Here is an 18,234-nt window from a genome sequence, read left to right on the forward strand (position 1 = left end):
TCCCTGTTCACCTGGCCCGTAGACGAGCCTGCAGGCAAGAAGTCATTTGAAATGTGATTTAAAAATCTGTGAACTTATCCTTCAAAGTGACTCTTTATATTGAACTCACAACAACTCAAAGTTGCGAGCATAATGTGTCTGTGTTGTCAGCCATATTAACAAAGTGAACACACCATTAAACAATGTCATTAACCACCGACTCATGCTAATGTCTTCGTTTAACTATCAATGACGCTTAGCTTACTGGTCTGAAAGGGAAATCTGTTTTCTGGATTATTAGTCCAAAATAGAAATTCAGTGAGCACTTCGAATGTTGTTGTGGTGCTTGAGAGGGTGGGGCACTGCAGTTAAATTGAATTGAAATAATTCAAATGGCAAGGATGGGCAGTGTAGGACTACTTGTGATTGTGTTTATTGATGTATTTGTGAGTGGTTAGCACGGAGTCAATGAATTGGGTGTTGCTTTTATACTATGTCCTTTGCAATATCCCATTTAGCATGCCCATCTAAATGCTAATAAGAAAAAGGCTGTTTTGGAATTGCTCAGTATAACTGATGTGGTAATTCACTGATTGCTAACTAACTGTAACTTTGTGGCAAGTTAAACTTAACATGACACCTGTAACGCTTTGTTTTTATGAAGATACTTTTGCAGCAACTATCATCGCTGTATTTTGAGGCATATATCAGACCAGAACTTTGTCATTCATCTCTTTTGAAGCTTCTCCACACTTCTTTCTCACCACATCGCTCAGATACCTCCCCACAGAGGCGACAGGATGCTCAACAAATATGACCCTGAAAATAACCAAAGAATATTTTTAACACGTTTTTGTTGGCACTGTAGTGACACATGTCATTATGACTTCAGGTCACGCTGTTCTTGCGCGTTCTTGACTCTACCCAGGTGAAGGATCAAAATCATAATGCTTTGTCGGAGGCCTTAAATCCTTCAGCTAGTTTAAAAAACATTGTTGTCGGCTCCTGTGACTTTACTTTCTTTGTGACATTCTCATTCAGTGGCTATATTAATCAGCCTCAGCCCGTAGGCCCAAACAGATGGCTTTGATAACTCGCTTAAAGCGGTCCAAAACTCTGCAGATAGCGCTACAGTAAACTAAACATCCATCTTTGGCTCTACGCGTTCCATTCCCCATGCAAACAGAGTCATTATACTCACGGCTTGGGGGAAAAATTCCCTGTCACACAGCCTAACCCTCTTCTCTCAAGGATTTGGATCCTTGTCAGCTGTATTTCTTAAACTAGTCAAGTGACACTAATGTTAAGTGAGCGTTACTGGCTCCAGCCACCTTGAATATACAGACATTTAACCCGACTTTTTTTGTCATCTGTTCAAAGTGACATTAAAGCAAACTTTCAAAATCTGTTTCATTTATTCATTTATATTTTAAATTGTTTATTACCTTTAAAGCGTCGCCTATCAGACTTGAATAACGACGCAGTGCTTTTTACGCCTCTGTCAGCCTGCATTTATTTTAGCACGTTTGCTCAAGGTAAGAGGAAATACAATCACTGCATGGCACAAACTTTTTTTCTTTTCCTTTAGTCACAGCCTGTTTTATCTTGAAGAATTAGAGTAAAAATAGATACACAAAGTGAGCTCCTAATTAATTTAGGGCCTTTTTGGCTGTGTACGCCTCGTTCGTTGGGTTTCCACTGATGACTTTAAAGTACAGTCAGTTTAATTTAATGCTTTGCTCATCCATTTCATAAGAACAATTACACATCTATAGCACTTTTGATAGATAGCCATCTCATTTCAAGGTGACTCGAGTATTTGAGAAGTAATACTGTATTTAATGTAGCTTCACAAATGACACTTCCAAATTGCTAAAATGTATGCAGTGGCTTAAGACAGCCGGCAGTCCTTAGTCACCGTGAAGTATGTCTTAAATTTAGCTGGTCCTGTATTCAAGGATAAAATTATTTTGGCATTTAGAAGCGAGTGGTTCTGCTCAGAGTTTTGAAGCATGTCTATTGTTATTTTTGTGTATTTTGAGAATGTGGGTAATGACTCAGCAGCCTGGAGCCCAGCTACAGTCAGTGCTGATTAAGCTTAGATTACTTCGTCATACGGACACACTTGAATGTTTCCATCTGTAGGTCTAAGATTCACCGGAACATATGCCTAAACTCTTTATATGTCATTGCCTTCTCTTGGCTAACATTCATTTTCTTTATTTAATAAACTGCTGTTGTTTATCACACACTGATTCATTGTCATTCAAGTGCTATCCTGTGCAGCAGTCTTCACTCAAAACCCCCCAAATAAAGTCTGTGATTCATTTATTCATTTCATCTTTAATGACTCTTTTTTTTTTAGCTTGTTTCCTCTGTTTCCTGTAAAACACTCTTTATAAATAATTCTGGATGAACTTGAGTTGACCCTCTCGAAACACAGGTTTACAGTGTACTGTACAAAGAACACATTTCATCCTTACTCATTTCTCTTTGAAGAATCTGAATGTGAAACAAACAAAAATCACAATCAAAATGTAAAATCAGTATAACGCCGCCACCACTGAGCACCGGGGTCTTCAACAGACCCTAACTGTCACAGTGTGTTAAGCATATGCACACCAGACACTTATGTGTCCCGTTACAGCAAATAGTCTAAAACACAGGAGAGCAAAATATAATTAGTGATTTTCTTGTTTCTGAGGTTATGTTGCCAATATTTTGCAAAGTACTGCATTTTGTGAGTCTTGTCTGTGTTTGTTCATGACAAATGATGCCATGTAATATTAAGTATAAAGAAATATAGTTGAGAAAGTGAGCATAACAAGAGAGGATGAGATGAAAGCATTGCTCTGATGCTTCAGCCATCCCCAAGTCCTCATTTGACTTCATCAGTCTGTCTGCTTTTCTTACTTTTTGGTAAAAGGCAGCTTACACAACACAGTCTTTATGCACATCTTTGTTTGGTCAGACTCACATACACTCTTTTGAAAAGGAAAATGCACCTTTTTCAGTTTCAGGGTTTTTCAGGGTTTATAATCTTCAAACAACCTCAGTAGAAAAACATATAACATGTTACATGGTGTCATTATTCTTTTAACAAAAGCCAAACCAAACTGAAGAAGCAGTGTGTGAAAAACTAAGCATAGCCCATGCTTCACTGGCACCTTTAGGACCAATAATAAATTTGCTGTATTACTTTATCAGTCTCTCACATCACTGTGGAGGAATTTTGGTCCGCTCTTCTTTACAGCCTTGCTCGAGCTCTCAGAAAGGACTGCTGCAGCATTTCAATCGGGTTGAGGTCTGCACTTTGAGCCACTGGAACACCTTGATTCTTTTCTTTTTCAGCCATTCTGTTGTAGATTTGCTGCTGTGCATGGGATTTATTGTCCCGTTGCATGACCCAATTTAGGCCAAGCTTTAGCTGTTGGACACATTTCACTGTAGAACACTTTGTTATACAGAGGAGTTCATGGTCGACTCTGACTGAAAGGGGCCCACGTTTTGCGGCTGCAAAACAAGCCTGAATCATCATCCCCCCACCACCATGACTGACAGTTGGTTTGAAGTGTTTGCACTGATATGCTGGGTTTGGTTTTTGCCTAATACAGAGCTGTGCATTATATGGTCTCCACATTGGTCTGTTATGTCCAAAGGACATTGTTCCAGACGTCATGTAGTTTGTTCAGATGCAACTTTGCAAGCCATAGCTATGCTGCCAGGTTCTTTTTGGAGAGAAGAGGCTTTCTCCTGGCACCTCTTCCAAACAAGCCATACTTTTTCAGTCTTTTTTATCTGTACTGCCATGAACTTAAACATTTAGGATGCTAACTGAGGCCTGCAGAGCCACAGTTGTAGCTCTTGGGTTTTCTTTTTTGCAATTTGTCTGAGTATTGCATGAGCTGACCTTGGGATGAATTTGCTGTAATGCCTACTCCTGGGAAGATTGGCAACTGTCTTTAACATTTCTCACTTGTATATAACCTTTTTTCACTTTCAGAACAGTGTAGTGAATTCCACATTTTACTAACAAACAAAAAATCCCAAGTCCGATCCCAGGAGGAGATGCAAATCCGTTTGTGGCTGCGTCAGGAAGGGAATCTGGAATAAAAAAACCTGCCAAACCAAACATGCATAGCAACCCACTAGTGAATAAGGGACCAGCCAAAGGTAGCAGTGGGACTGTAGAATAAGGAACTTAAGTTTGTTTAAAAATGGCCTCATAACCCTTCATGGGTTGATGGGCAGCAACAATGGCTCCTCTAAGATCAATGCTGATGTCTTTCCTCCTTGGCTTTACATTAACACACAACTGAATGCTCTGGACCCGAAAACTCAAACCTTCTCCTCTTACAGAGGTGCTCACACGTGCTGATGATCAGTTCATCAAGTGCATTTAGCAGCACCTGGCTGCCTGTTTATCCTCTGAATTCCTTACGGGTGTAATGCTTTGTACATGGTGGCTTCGTTTTTGTTGAATAAATAACATCACGGTGTAAAATCTAAATATCTCATGTTCTAGACCAGGTTATATCTTATCATATCCTGATATGTTAAAATGATCGAAATGAAAGAGTGTGTATTTTCTCGTTCACGTGACTCTATTGGTACACTATCAAATTCTCACAAAGACAGTAAAACATTTGCACCTCAAAAAAGTTCACAACCACAACCAACTTCAGAAAAAAAAACAGCGTTACAGAATTACGTAAAGCACCGAAAAGATGTCTGACGTAAAAGATTTGGCTGAGCACCTTTAAAAGCAATTCCTTTTTCTCTGTTGATTGTGAGGAGCTATGTCCAAATATACACCCACATAATAAAACTGCACTTACACCCATATTTTAAAAGATTTTTACATGCGCAATTTGTTTTTCATGGCAAAAGCTGCAGCTATTAGGCCAGTATTCAAATGAGGCATTTGGCAACAAACCATATTTCTCTCACAAGACACTAGCGTTGTTTTTCCCCGACCTAGCTGTATACAACTATTACAAGTACAAATTGGACACAGCTTCATGGAATCCTGAAAACTGGGCAGAGAGTGACTGGTGGGCAGATGGGCAGTGGATAAAGTCTTTTATTTCCACCATTGAGCAGCTCCACACCTTGGATAATAGGAGCCAATTCAGTTCAGCCCATAAAAAGGTTTATCAGTTCCTGTCAGCATGCCCTGCAGGGGTGAGGCGACAAATAACAAGGTAGTGAAAAAGAAAAGTGGTAGGAGTCCAGCTCCCTAACCTGTTCCCCTGTGCCAATGGCCATCTGCATTTTCAAAAAACTCTCATTTCCGCGCATGACTCGAGATAGGAGATTAGAGAGTTAAAAGTCATGTTTGAGCAGCATTAGAAGGAGATACTGAGGTCACGTGATGTGAAGATGCTGCACTCCGTGCATCTTAGCAACGTCACAAAATGTCAAGCACGTTGTAGGCTGCCTGGCAAAAGAGGACTCGCTGTGAGCGTTACGTTTCACCGGATGGTCGATTTTAGAAAATGATTCGATTAAAATTAACATCGTATTTACTGATGTATACAAAAAATAAAGATACAGAGTTAGAAGTTGTGTGTTTTAATCATTTGACTGAAAAACTGCTTTGGCAACAAGGTTAATGTTCTTTTGATATTTATATTGCTAAAATAAAATGAGCGTATTTAAAATGTTTAATGATTCAGTCAAAGAGGTACACACAGTCTTCTGCACTTCAGAATATTTATTTCTGGGAAATGATTCTATTCAAGTGCAGGACGATGAACAAACCGTGTCAAATTATAGCCCTCATCCTGATTTGACAAGCTTGTCAGATCTAAACTAAATTTCTGTCTCTACCTGTGTATAGATTTTTAAAGTGACCTCAAACCCAAATAAACCTGGAGGTTCTCTCCAAAAGCCAAAAATAAGGTTTCACTATAACAGATTAGATTTAAGGAATTACTCAGTTTGAAAATAAATGTTTTTTTCTGTCAAAATGTAGGCGACTTTCACATGATACAAAACTTTGATGATGAAGAAGAAGAAATGAGACAAAGTTTCTTTTGTTTTTTTAAATTCTACATTGCATTTTATGTAGAAATAGATGCAAATATGTAATTATGAGAGTATTATATATATATATATAGTATTTATATATATATATATATATTATTATATATACGTATATATATATATAAAATTGTATTTATCTGTATCATATATAAGTATATATATATAGTATATATATATATATATATATAGTGCATGTATATATACACACATATATATGTATGTGTGTGTGTGTGTGTGAGAGAGTATTATTTTTTTCCCCCCTTTTGAGAAGTGTTGGGAGCACAGTCGTGAGAGCTCCTCCACTGCGTTTGCCTTATGCTTGCTGGAATAAATTGGTACCATATGGCACGATGACAGGATCACTCAATCTTCTGTGTACCTGAACACCACATTAATCATTTTTTGGGGGATATTCTTTCCCTTTCATCACACAGGAATTTCCAAATAGCCCCTGCCTTTATTTCTCTCACACATGTAGTGAATTTACATAAACAGAGTACACTCTGCCCTTGTTATAAGCCAGACTATTTGCCCAAGTTGGAGCAGGAGCAAAACAAAATGTTAAGGTTGGGTGTCAGGTGAGACTTTCTTCCTCCTAAACATCTTGACTTATTTTGATTGTGAAACATTTAGAACGAGGCGCATTTTTAAAATAAATCTTTTCAGATAAACCATAAAATTATCCACATGTGTGTATGCAAATAAATAACTGTGGAAATACACAAATCTCACACATCGCTTTTTTATACAAGTAAATAAATAATAAGTAAATTTTTAAAGCATTTCCACAGATGATCAAATGTTTGCACAGATTTTTTTTTTATCACAGTAATAATCATAACTGTTACTTTAAATGTAATTATTTGCACCTACCTTTATTGAATTGCTATGATGAAATTCCACATGTATGAACATAAAGCTCCTTCCACTAATTCAGCCTAAGAGTTTATAGACAGAGAAAGGTGAAGTGAGTAAAAAAAGGGTGGAGTGGCCCAGAGGTGAGAGAGACGAGAGAGAGAGAGAAATGGAGAGAATGAAAGAGGGAGAAGTGGGACAAAAGAGAAAGAGTGGTCTTTATAGCAATGTCCGCTTGATGAATCAGACATGTCTTATTTGTTGGCTGCACTGCCAGGGAATTTGCATTGATTATTTTCCCCTCAACAGATACATTTAAATCAATGTGGCACAGCACAGCCAGAATAGTGTGAGAAAATGTGCTAGGCACACAGTGAAGCCCAGAGCTTTAACCTTGGTCAGACAGGAGGAGCCACAGCTCCCCCTTCATGCCAAACAGATGAGATCAGGACTGAAAGCAGGACAGCACCATCTCTGATCTCCCAGTGAAAAAACAATCCCCCTCCTTCCACCCGTAATAACATTTCTACGGGCCAATATGTCTTCATTACACTGCAATTTTTCATATGCAGATGTGCCAACTAGTGTTTTCCCCTAGTTTTACAAAAGGATATATTTTGCTTTACACGTCACAGTTTTGCTTTTGTTCTGCTTTTTTTTCCTCTCAACACTTCTTAGAGGTTGCTTATAAAATCATGTTTTTATTGCTTTGTCTGTATTTACGCATGCTTTGTATTTGTAGTTTTTTTTTTCAAGAATTCAAAGAGGTCAGCAAAATTAGTTTGTTGTCATTTAACATTTACAGGAGGAACTGCTTTATTCGGCTCCGTATATCCATGTAACTGTATCTGCTTTGCAGTGGTAGGTATCAATGTGGTTTGACAAATGCAAAAAAACATTTTCCAGGCTTTCCTTATTTACAAGGTCCAGAATAGACTGTTGCATATTTTCTAAATGTTATATTAAATGTGAAATCCCATCTTTAAAACACAGCTCAGGTATGATTTGCACTGCAAGTATTTTTCTTTCCTGACAAAAAAGCAGGGTGTCAAGACTTCTTGAAATACGCTGTCAAAGATGTACTTTTATTTGTAAAAACGAGCTTCTCAAAGACAACAAATGCTGTATTTTTGTGAATAAGAAAGCACGATTTGCATCATCCTTTCACCACTCTATGGTGACACATACACTGTTGCTCAGTAAATGTATTTGATCATCTGGTATTTGCAAGCGAAAAGTAGGTTAGGTTATTATTTACTATCACAGATGCGCTGGCTTTAATGCAGACCCAGTGTGGATCACTGCTAATGCTCCATCACAGGGTCAGGCTTAAATAACACTTTGATTGAAGGTTTTTTGTCTCCTGTAATAAAGTCCTGTGCTGCCCTCTTGCAGTATGTTAAACTATGTGATTGCAGGGTGCCAGCAGCGTGACATTGTGAAATTAACATGTTGCAAAAGGCAACGTCTATTGTATGTTTCTAGTTTAAGAGAAAATCAGTTTTTCATTAATGTTGTGCTTTTTTCTTCTTCTTTTCCCCCCCATTTTCCAGATTTGTAAGCTGTGGGCTCTAAATTATGAATTTCACATTCTAATTGGATTGGCTATTTTTAACACGCATGCCCAAGATGCACACATACACCACAGACCACTCCTGCTGCCTCTCTTTTCCTGTCTCTCTCATTCCCCATCTCATTGATAATTTCTCCTGGAGCTTCAGCCTCTCACAGTGAGATCAAAGTGCCTGTCACACACTGCCAGTGGAGGATGGTTCAGGAGCATCACCCTACAATATATTATTCCTCTGTGGATGATGAAAGAGTGTGTACTGGGGTGGAGATGACGCTGTTACGAGGCAAATGCAGCAGGGGGCATGATATTAGGCAAACCAATCCACTCCTGGGCTGACCGTTACATTAGGGCTCTAAAGTTAAATTAACCCCTGAACGTGTTACTGGCAAATACGCCAGCATCTCAGAGAGATTTACTGCAAGTGCAAATTTGCTGCTGCGTGCGCTGCTACAACAAGGACCTTCATTTTAGAAAAAGAACAGGAAGTGTAGTGATTCATATTTTGAGCCAGTTTTGATAACAACTGGTGGCAACAAATTATGCAAAGTTTGCTCACTATTTTTTTTGTTGCGTCAAGTTGTTTGTTTGATTTTTTTTTCCTCTTGGAAGAAAAAAAAAGAAAAGAGAGGCTTTCCAATATCTCCTGACTGTCTCTCTTTTCTCTGAAAGGCACATCTTAAGTCTGACTAAAGCATACACTCGTCTCTCCCCTAGGGTGCAGTGGCAGCGGTGCAGAAAAAGTGAACTGCCGAGGACCCCACTGTTTAGCAAACACTCCTACTGAGGGGAGGAATTAATTATTCAGAGCCAAGGACCAAGGCAGCCCCATTTGATTGCACCACAAAAGAAAGGTCAGAGCTTTTCATATGAGGAACCTCCTGGTTGTGCATCCTGTCAGCTGAGGGGACGTGTGTAGGATATAGGGCTGAATGGCAGCTTGGCTAACGGCTCAATTAAAGGGACACAAATTTCTAGGTGAGTGTGTTCACCAGGTATGTGGCAAACAACAGGTACAATGCAATTACACTAAAAAAAAGAAAATATGATTAGCAGCAGAAGAGAAATGGGTGATTGTGCCAACTCTGCAGGAGCTGGAGCTAGAGAGAAAGAAATACGCCTATTTTATTTAGGAAAAAAAGAAGAATGCTGCTGGTGAGAATAATTAAAAAGTTATGACCACTGAAATCAGCTTTTGTATAAATTTGAAAAAAAAAAATCATTTCATTTTCCTTCTTCGCAAGTTAGCAAATGATCCATTACCGTTTGAATTGTTAATAGGCAATAATGGACTTCACATTTAATTAATAACATATTATTTAATTTTGTGCAAAATGACCTTCTAAAGACTGAATTATTAGCTTTCAAATACTGCAAATACAGTGTGGACACTTGTGGCAATTAATTGAGTCGGTGAAAGTTTAGTGCCAGGCTCCCCGTAGTGTGATCGTCTGCATAATCCGATCGAATTTCACCAAGAAAGGCACGCGTTTTTTCCCCCAGTCATGGTAAAATGCCTGATTTTCATCGAGTCCCTTCTCTCCACTCTAAATTCACAATGCTTAGCTCACAGAACAGACCATGAACATAGCAGTGCCGCAAAATCCAGCTACAGCATCCTTGGGGTTTATGGAGTAAATCTGCTGTCAAAGTAGAATACTGTTGAGGCCTCTTGGTCCGTTACTGTAGGTTATAATCTCTAAAAACTATGGACTAGTGAGCCCCAGCAGGGTGGAGGATGGGGCCGGGAGAGCAAATTCTACAACCATGCAACAGGGGGTGCCTCTTCACTCACTATTGGTGAGTGTGTGCTCCACACCAGAAACCAAACAATTCTATTGGCTCTCTTCAACACCCTGTGAGCCAATCGTGTATGGCCCAGCTCAACCATTCCATAGAAACCAGGCCTGCACCAGTAATGACATCAACTACTCCATTGAGCTCCAGTCTTCACCCAGTAACTCACACTATAGTGCTCAGTGTGTCTGCAAAAGGTCAAAAAGTAAAATGACAAAAATGTGAGGAATGCAACCTCACAAAATCAGCAAACTTTGAATGTTTTTAGAACATAAATATAAAAATGTTGTGTAAAAAGAAAAAAAATATCGGTGGTCTAATTGCAGGTAATCAGTCAGTAGGTTGTGTGTGCTAACTGTGGTGTCTTCACCTTAACAGTATGAATTAGCTCATTGATTTATGCTGCTGGAGCATTATGGCTGAATAGACAGATACAGATAGTAAAGAGGATAGGTCCTTTCTGGGATGATTTCTTGCAGATGGTTCAGCCATTACATCTTAGTCTCTCAGACCATTAATTTCCCAGGTAATAAACCCCTGTGTTGTTAGCAGGTCCCCTTCCCCCCTGCACCCTGTGCCGCGGGATGCAGCCGGGTGTAGCTTGTGAGTAGTTGCCAAATGGAGATGACAGTTTGCTCCATTGTTCATCAGTGAAACCACGGAGCCATGCTGAGTCTATAGCACATGGATGAAAAATTAAACTCAACACCAAAAAATTAACGTGTTGTAATACAGTGTGTTATTTCCCCCCACAGAGATTTCTATCACTGCTTCAGGTCTGCCTCGAACGCGTCCAATAGGGCTTGACAGATATAAAATTTTGCAGACATATTTAATATTGAAATTACAGACAGATGAAATTTTGCGTCAATATTCTAAATGTATCAGGACAGAGAGGCACAGGAAAAAGTAATTAGACATAGACACCAAAGTCCTGGGCGAAGCCTCATGTTCCAATTTAAAGTTTTTATTTCCACTTTCTAGATTTAGAGTTTCTCACTTACAGTAATCATGCAGTGTCAACGGAGATCTCTGTATCTGCTTAATTATTAACATACAGATTTTTCTTTTTCTTTTGCTTGTTTTTCTGCTCTGCTTCAATTTCTTCACAGAAGTGAGAGGAAATATTAAATTACTTTTTCCGCTTTAATATGGGCTCACTACCTTCTGGATGCATTGCATGTTTTTATGAGGGATCGCAAACAGCACAGGGTCTAAACTTACCGTAAGCACCTACAAATTCAGCTGTATTGAAAAGTATTATATCCTTTCACTAAAGCTGAGCGGGTTCGGTTCATGTTCTTTTCAGACAGATGTAGTGCAGCAAAGAAAGGCCAAAGTGAGAATTTATTCAGGATGGCCCAGGCATTATCTGCAATAGTGAGTGAGTGTAACCCTTATCAACTTTGAAGTCAGGGAAAATGCATGAGTCGGTGGGAATGTGAAAGCTTTTCTTCCTGATAGCACAAGTATTTCATCACATTTTACACCAGAATATACTGTACTGTTGGCTACTTTCAGTGCTCCAGCAATCCAAAGGCTAGCAATCGACTGTGCCAAAAAAAGAAAGAGAGGGGGGAAAACAATCTAACCTTGATTGTCAAACACTCCTTTGCTGTGCCAGCCTCATGAACTGAGGCAAAACAGCAACACAATCTACCCACTCATAACACAAGCGAGGATCTCTGGAGCAATAAACTGATTCTGAGAGCTCTCATCAATCTTTAATCCTTCCTCAGGCTCCGTGGGGCCGCAGTGAGTAAAAACCTCCCTGCAAAACCAGAACGAGGCCGGAATCTGGCACATTCAAGGTTCAAGCAAAGGCCTGGAAGACTTGTTCATGGGGCCAAATCAACTGAGGAGACCTTTTAACGCTTCATATCCAAGGGCTGAGACATGTGCCAATACTCATCACTTGTCTACAGCAAAGGTTTTAAGGGAAGGGTCATCAGAGCTTTGTGGTAGGTCGGGAAAAAAAATATGTTACGGGATTTTTAGGGGACGTATTTAACCTTGGCTATCTTCTCTGATACAAAGAAGATTACGTATATTCAGGCATTCAAGGCTTTTCACGTAAAAATCCGAAAATACAACCACAGGCTGTATTGAAATCAGTAAATACATTCACTTTGCAGTGCACTAAAACGAAATGGACCCGGGTATTGACAGCAAATAGTTAATCATTAGTTGGAAGGAGCATTAAAGTAAAGTTGCCTGGTGTTGTGTGGGCTTTGGCACTACATCCCAGCATCCAAAAGTCAAGGACACATTCTAAGCTGATACGAGAGAGGACAATCTAAACAACTATCTGTGTCATCGTACCAAAGCCACAAACATAGCAGCTGCGTGTAGCCTGTGAGTTGTTGCCAAAAGGATATGACAGTTCGCTCCACTGTAGATCAGTGAAACCAAGGAGCCTTGCTGAGTCTAGAGCACAACGATGAAAAATTAATTCAGACACCGAAAAAAATTAAGTGCCTCAGGAAGAGTGTGTAGTCTGTCCCCAGAGGTTGTTCTCGTCCCTATTCTGAGTGGTACGGGGCAGCTTGTAATGCGACCTAAGTAAGTGTCTGCTGACTGAAAGTCTGAGCTTTAGTCCCACCATATGTTTTCCCACCAGTATTTTACAACTCGGTATATCCGAGCAAGTGACTACAATGCAAACGCAGCGTATCGAGGTGGCCTTAAAGGTCTGCTGAAATTAGCGTGTGTATGTCTGTTTAAGAGGAAGGCTCAAAGAAAAATGTCCTGCTTCCAGGACACACAAAAACATTGGTTGGACACCATTTGAAAAGTAAGGCCACGCAGTGAGTGGGCTTTGGCACTAGCATCCAGAATCTCAACGTCAAGGACACAAACGAACAGGATATGGCAGGGGCCAGTCTAACCATCTGTATCGTCACACTAAAGCCGCAAACAAACCTGTTTACTTTTCATATTAGACAAAATACCGAACTCTCTAGAGTAAAGCCAGACAACCTCCACTGGCCTTTCTAGCTAATTTGTATCTAAACTTGCCCCGACATAGCTTGGTTTTCTGTTGAGGCTCGTCTCATAAAGATATAACAAGTTAGACTGGGGAGGCAGCGGGAGGGAGTCCACGCTAGTTCACCCACTGCAGAAGCAAAGCAGGTGGCCAAGTTGGTGACAATGAACAGACAGCATTGGTGGCCTAATTTCTTCATGTCAAACAACACCATATGGCTCCTCTGCTCCCCTGTACCTATTTAGAAACTGCGTCCGCATAAGTATGCAAGTATCATAGTCTTCACAATTAATTAAAAAAGGGAGGTAAGAGGATGCACTTCATTGTATATACTGTAAAAGATGTACAACTAAGGAGGGGGGAAAAAAAGAAAACATATCCCCCCAGGTATTTAGGCTTTATGCATGCCACGTCCTTGAAAGCAGCAAAGTTTCAACAGACAGTGTTCTTTTTTTTTACCCCCTCGACACATCCTCAAATTTTGCATAAAATTGAGACAAGGCCTCTTACAGTTGTAGAGCACTCGTTTGGAAAAAAGTGGAATATATTCAATTAATCCCTCTGACCTCTGGTAAATGTTTCAGAAGATGACAAGAAATCCTTGCTTTCCAGTCGTCCGCACTTGATCGCAACTTGAAATCGGTTTACAAAAAAAAAGTTGTACATTTGTTTTTTATCACTACATTATGTAAAAACACACTGCTTTAGACGCTGCAATAACAGTTATTAATGTTCAAGGATGAGTCAACCTTCTCAGCATTTTCATAGATAATAGTTTGAAATACAATGTCTTTGCTGCTGATGTCAACAGTCAGCCAGCTAAACTAAAATGATATTTAAAACATATCACCAGAAAAGCTTTAATGATGTTGGCCAGTGATTCTGTGACAGCTCTGCTAACAGAAGTGAAAGGCTGCTGTTTATACCCAACCATGTGACTAATGGCAGTGATTGCTGACACAAACTTTCTCAAAGCAGAGGTGGTGACAGGTAACAAGGTAAACTATGTGCACGGAGACAGGCCGACTCCTTAAGTGGCAGCAAAAGAATATAGCACCATATGGTTCCATATGCTGCACGCAGCACTGGAAGCAGATCCATTACAGTTTATATTCAATGCAAATTATTTAAATCCCATAACAGAGTCTGCTGTTTTTGTTTTGGATCATATCTATTTCATTAGGTGTCTAAAATTCATAAAAAAATGGGTTTATACGCGAGTGGTCCCACTCTCATTTAACGTGTGTGCTGCACCATTTGTGGCACCACATAAGAATTGTTTCCATTTAATGTTTTATTCCACAAAAAATGCTCACTTATTCAGATGTGAGCATAAAAACAGGAAAATATGAAATGAGAGACCTAATCAAAACATATCCAAAGTTGTAACAGTTATTATGCCTGTTATGATTATAGCATTTAATCCAGTTAATTTGAATTCCATTTATGTCGACCCCCTCGGGATTATTCCCAGGTGTCATCTTAACACAGAAATAAGACCGCAGACAATAGCAGAAAGTTTTCAGTGAGAAAGAGTTGAAGGGCTCTTGTCACCCCCCATGGGTTCCCAGCAAAATCTTTCAGCAGGGGACGAATAAAGCAGAAAATGGGTTTGTGCAGCATACAATAGCACACAGATAACTAGAAGGACAAGTATTGAAAATGTCCAATGGGGACGAGTTTGCAGAAATGCCTTGGTTCTGCACGACTGTGGAATGCCTGGTTCTTAATGGCACACTAGTGGGGGTCACCATTAAGTGACAAAACAATATCAGTGGGGAAACATTTGCATCACGGTGTACAAATATGCAAGTTGTCAGGCATAGAAAGCCTGGCCTTTTCACTGTGACAGCAATCCCTTTAGGTGTGAGGCGAGTGCAGTTCAGTGGCGCAGGGGACGGCAAGAGATTTGGTGGTGGGGAACCGGTGGGACTGCGGAAGTTGCATGCAGTGAGGTGTGTGTCAGGGCGCCAGAGACAAAGAAGTGATTACACACAATGAGTGGAGCAGAGTACATGCTGACACTAATGCAGCCCGAGGGGAGACACGAGACAGAGCACTTGTGACAACTGTGAGAGGGTGACGCTCCTCTGACAGACAGCATCGGGGGTAACAAATAAAACAAATTTGGGTTTTTTTGGTTTTTTCATTTGCTTTTTGTTTGTTTGTTTTTATAAAAACTACAAATAAACCTGAAACAGGCCGCATAATCGAAATGTTGCCTCAACAATGTGACATAAATGAATAAATCTTTTTCAGGGTTTCAGCTTAAAAGGTTACACATCTGTACAGTTGCAGTACAAACAATGTGATTTCATACAAAGAGCTGCACAATCACGTGTGTGGTGAACATAACAGCACGTCTGAGGCCGCCATGTTGCTGCAAAATGTTAAACATTTGAATCCTTCTAATATTTAAATGCTTGACTGTTTAAGGTGTTCTTGGCTTCTGATGTTACAGCACTGGTTAACGTTACTTACATAAAGAACTGTACCAAATGTTAATGTCAATAAATGTTACCATTAAGGAAAAAGGAGCTCAGACAGTCTGACGTAGTCAGAAATATACTTGCTATCTACACAGATGGGCTCCTCTTATATACAATAACATAAATGGTTCTTATATTGCATTTTTCTGCTCCACTTGAGCACTCAAGATGCTTTATACAACATGCATCATTCATACATTCAAATAAACACTTTTTTATGTGTCTAAGTGCTTTCTGCCTAACATTCACACTCGGGCTAACGCACTGCCAGCAACCCTGGGTTCAGTATCTTGCCCAAGGATACTTGTATACCAGAGCAGCTGGGGATTGAACCACCAACCTTTCAATTAGTAGATGACCTGTGCTACCTCCTGAGACACAGCCAACCAAACATATCACATATATATTGTAGGTGACCGTGCCAATAGGTTATGGAGTACACAGGACAATAGTTTAATTCACAAGTCATTAATATGCTTAATACTAAGCATACTTGCATTCAAGCTGTAGCAGAGAAAATCTCCATTATTTCAAAAAGATTTTTTAAAATCGTTGTCAGGTCTGCAATTATGGAAAGTACAGAAATGCACAGTCGCTACTGTACAGATCATATGGCAGCTTTCAAGTTGTCTGCTTCACTGAACACAGCGAACGAACCTTCACCACCTCTTCCAAAAAGATATAATTGTAATAAAAAACATGCAGCACAGCTGTAAAGTACTTTGTTTGAGATCGGTAAAGGCAGTTCTAACTTTACTGCAGCTCTGAACACTTTGCTCAAAGGATGTGTGTCATAAAGACTTTACAACTTCTAATTAAATTTGATTCGGAACAAATGAGAATGTTGCACCATCATGAAGTCTGACAGCACATTACATATGCAGCCCTATTATTGATTTTACTGAGTCTACTTGTGTGAGTTCCTCTGGGCCAGCCTCCATCTCTTTATGACAGATGGGGATCCTGATGTGCTCCTGACTGCATCTCACTTAAGGGGTGTGCTTAGGTGCATGCTGTTTGTTAAAACAACACCTGTCTGCGACTATGCGTGCGAGCAGTATTCAAGAACTTCTGTACAAGTACCTATCACCAAGTGTGACACCACCGCGGCTGAAATTATGGCATTTCTGTTCCAAGTCACCTCATCAAGCATAATTTAACTGAAAATCAAACAGCAAACAGCTCAGCTTTGAATGCTTCATGCTTTAATAAATATGCGAGGAAGGATTTCGAAAACAGTTGAAGAATAGCAGATTGCAGTGACCTAAATAAATAGTTCACATCAAATTCACTGCATTCCCAGGAACTAGAAAAGTGTAATTTTCACATCAAACCAGCGTCCTCTTTCTTCAGAAACACGAGGACAGAATGAATAGAAAAGATTATCGCATTGCACAAAGATGCTTTAAAGTACCCACATAACATGCACAGCAGAGTGGCGTAACCTCTGCAGATTCTTTGATACCACACGCATATTTCTGAAAAAAAAAAAAAGCCTATTCCTCTTTTCTTCCTTGCTGAACACGTAAAAATGCAACCATGCATCAACTCAGTAAACACCTTACTCATTGCAATAAAACAAAAATGCAGCAGCCAAAATACATTTGGACTTTAGACAAAGCCTCAAACTGTGAGTCACATCGTGATGCAACCAGAGAAAATATTATTCCAGAAACTGAAATGAAAAAGTTGAGCGGTCAAAAGAGAATTTTAAAACGCATGCTGAAATGATTTCTCTTGCTCTGTGCACATATCTCAGAAAGCATCTTTGGACAGTGAGAAGAGAAGTGATGCTTGCAACTTTCTACAACACAACTTTAGTCTACAGATTTTATGATAATGACTCTTTATATAATGATCATTAGAATATTTGAAACCTCTGGGTTAAAGTTCCAGACATTAATCACTCTACGTGGTTTAAACAACAAGCTGCATGAACACCTTTATCCTCTACACCAAATTAGGGAACTATTGTCTACGTTACTGAATGCCTAGTGCATTCCTTAAGGAAAGTTTAATCTATTTACAAATACTGTCATACAGTAAGCCCAAAGGCAACAATGTCACGCTGAGAAGAAGAATTACCTCTGCAAGTGACAGAGAATTTCTATCAAAACATAATGATATTCTTTATTTTAAATGCACACACAAGGCTTCAAGAAAGGACTAGCCCTCCCTAAATGCCAGTCAAAGTGTCACTGTAAGCTCTGCTCTCTTATGACTCCTGACTGGGAGACACTTTTGGGAAAATCAACAAAGGAGAACTCTTCATCATCTTGGCAGGTAGGTCTCTTCACAAATTACCTTTTCCCCTCCATCCGTCACACAAGGGAGTTCACCTGCATCTGTAGCACAATGCTCTGCTGCTCGCTTCTTTAACATCCCACCTCTCTACAGCTCATCTCATAAAATATTGCTTCATTATGTCTTGAAATAATGTCACAAATGCTCCACATGTGAAAGACACCAGGGAGAACACACACACACACACACACACACACACACACACA

The 18,234-nt window shown here is 39.6% G+C and overlaps 1 long non-coding RNA gene across 3 annotated transcripts in view; it reads right to left on the reverse strand.

Annotated features, from left to right (window-relative positions):
- The window catches only part of LOC102292658, a 67,106-nt gene that overhangs the window by 25,475 nt on the left and 23,397 nt on the right, over window positions 1–18,234 (reverse strand). For all 3 annotated transcript variants that reach the window (XR_006054582.1, XR_006054583.1, XR_006054581.1), the window contains exon 2: window positions 6,901–6,965. This is a non-coding gene — a long non-coding RNA (uncharacterized LOC102292658). The remainder of the gene's footprint in view (window positions 1–6,900; window positions 6,966–18,234) is intronic.

Source organism: Haplochromis burtoni, unplaced genomic scaffold (genome assembly GCF_018398535.1).
Source record: "Haplochromis burtoni strain Fernald_Lab_line unplaced genomic scaffold, NCSU_Asbu1 Contig_5, whole genome shotgun sequence".
Lineage (NCBI taxonomy): Eukaryota > Metazoa > Chordata > Actinopteri > Cichliformes > Cichlidae > Haplochromis > Haplochromis burtoni.